At 45.0% G+C, this 2,202-nt stretch overlaps 1 non-coding gene across 1 annotated transcript; it reads right to left on the bottom strand.

Annotated features, from left to right (window-relative positions):
• Positions 1-726: 726 nt before the first annotated feature.
• Positions 727-801, bottom strand: TRNAA-UGC (transfer RNA alanine (anticodon UGC)). Its single transcript has one exon. It is a non-coding gene; the product is annotated as a tRNA-Ala (tRNA).
• Positions 802-2,202: the final 1,401 nt, after the last annotated feature.

Here is a 2,202-nt window from a genome sequence, read left to right as displayed (position 1 = left end):
CATGGTTTGTCTCCTTCCAGACAAACCATGAGTTGTAACCAATGTTTGTTCTGGATTTTACAGCTCATGTGTTTCTGGTGGGGACAAGTCACAAGCTCGAGTGTTTCTGGTGGGGACAAGTCACAAGCTCGAGTTCCTTCAACATGCTAAGCTAAACCATGGCTCATGTGTTTCTGGTGGGGACAAGTCACAAGCTCGAGTTCCTTCAACATGCTAAGCTAAACCATGGCTGCGCTCACAGCAGTGCAGCAGCAGAAGGACGCCAGCAGCAGCCACAACCTCCTCTCCGGGTTGCACATTCCCACTAAGCCACGATTGAGCTTAGTGTTATTTGCTGTAACCAGCTGTATGTAGGTCAATGCAGCACAACTCATTGACACCTGCTAAATCTCATTGCATCAATTGAAGGAACCCTGCAAACCGTCGTTCTATGAAGAGTCTATGTATGGGAATTCCACAACATACAACATTACAGTTTGGAGTGTATCTCAAAGGGGAACGATATCAAGTTTTGATGGGGAAACATTCAAAGATTTGAGTCTGTTTCGCATGGAGAAGAAAAGGCTAGGGAAGTACATGATAATATTATCTCAATATCTGAAGGACTATCACATAGGAAACTGACTTATACTGATGCAGACTATTGCTTCATCCAGCTCAGTATTCTCTACACTGACTGGCAGAAGCTCTTCATGGTTTCAGGCAAGGAACATTCCTTGTCCTACCTGGAGATGCCAGGGATTGAACCTGGGACCTTCTGCATGCAAAGCAAATGCTCTACCCACTGAGCTACAGCCCACCACCAAAGAAGCTGGCACCACACTGTCCACCGCCACTACTACTATCAATCAAACATGTTTAGGAACATAGGAACCTGCCTTATACAAAACCAGACCACTGGCTCATCTACGTCACTAACTGGCAGTGGCTCTTCAGGATTTCAGAAAGGAGTGTTGCTGTGACCTACCTGGAGATGCCAGGGATTAAACTTGGCACATTCTGCATGCAAATCAGATGTTTTGCCACTGAGCTGCAGGCCTTCCAAATGTCTGCTCTCAACATTCTCCTTAAAATTATTTCATTTTTTCCCACTGAATACTTTGTTTTTCTGAACGTTTGCATAGTTGCTGAATGGTGCCCAATGATATTTGATCTTAGTATTTTACATCAAATAATTAAGAGCTAGTTGATGAAAGTAATTTCAGGACAGGGGAGGGGCTGCTAATCTATGTCAAGGATGGGCAAATCCGACAATTTCAGTGTCTCGTCCCCCCCCCCACACACACACTCTGAATGTTCATTTTCCACATTTCCACATCAGCTTGTGAATTCTTTTTGGGGTGAAATCTCCCAGAAATTTTATTATTGAATTTATCCTAATATGCATGTGTTTATATGCATTTTTGCCTAATATGATTCATTTTAAAATATTATTTACACGTGGGACCCAGGTGGCGCTGTGGGTTAAACCACAGAGTCTAGGGCTTGCTGATCAGAAGGTCGGTGGTTCGAATCCCTGCAACGGGGTGAGCTCCCGTTGCTCGGTCCCAGCTCCTGCCCACCTAGCAGTTCAAAAGCACATCAAAGTGCAAGTAGATAAATAGGGACCGCTCCGGCGGGAAGCTAAACAGTGTTTCCGTGCGTTGCTCTGGTTCGCCAGAAGCAGCTTTGTCATGCTGGCCACATGACCCAGAAGCTGTCTGCAGACAAACGCCGGCTCCCTCGGCCTATAGAGCGAGATGAGCGCCGCAACCCCAGAGTTGGACACGACTGGACCTGATGGTCAGGGGCCCCTTTACCCTTTACCTTTATATGCATTTTTGCCTAATACGATTCATTTTAAAATATTATTTACAGTAATACATGCAGTTCTATGCACACTTTAATATATGCATGTTTTTATACACTACTTGGCTAGAGAACTATATTGCAAAATTCAGGGAAGTGTGCATTTCAAAGGAAGTCTGTGTTTCAGTTCTTGAGTTGTCTTGGAAAGTGCAAATTAAGTAGGGTCACCTTTACATGTACACTGAATTGAAACCTGCCTTCATATACAGTCCACATAAGCTTGCCATGCTCAGTTGGTGACAGTGTGGTGCTGTTAATGCCAAGGTTGCAGGATCGATCCCCATATGGGACAGCTGCATGTTCCTGCATTGCAGGGGGTTGGACTAGATGATCCTCTGGCTTCCTTCCAACGCT

The sequence above is a fragment of the Zootoca vivipara genome, chromosome 9 (genome assembly GCF_963506605.1).
Source record: "Zootoca vivipara chromosome 9, rZooViv1.1, whole genome shotgun sequence".
In the NCBI taxonomy this organism is placed as follows: domain Eukaryota; kingdom Metazoa; phylum Chordata; class Lepidosauria; order Squamata; family Lacertidae; genus Zootoca; species Zootoca vivipara.
The sequence above is the reverse complement of the archived record's forward strand: the minus strand, read 5'-3'. Positions and strand labels throughout refer to the sequence as shown.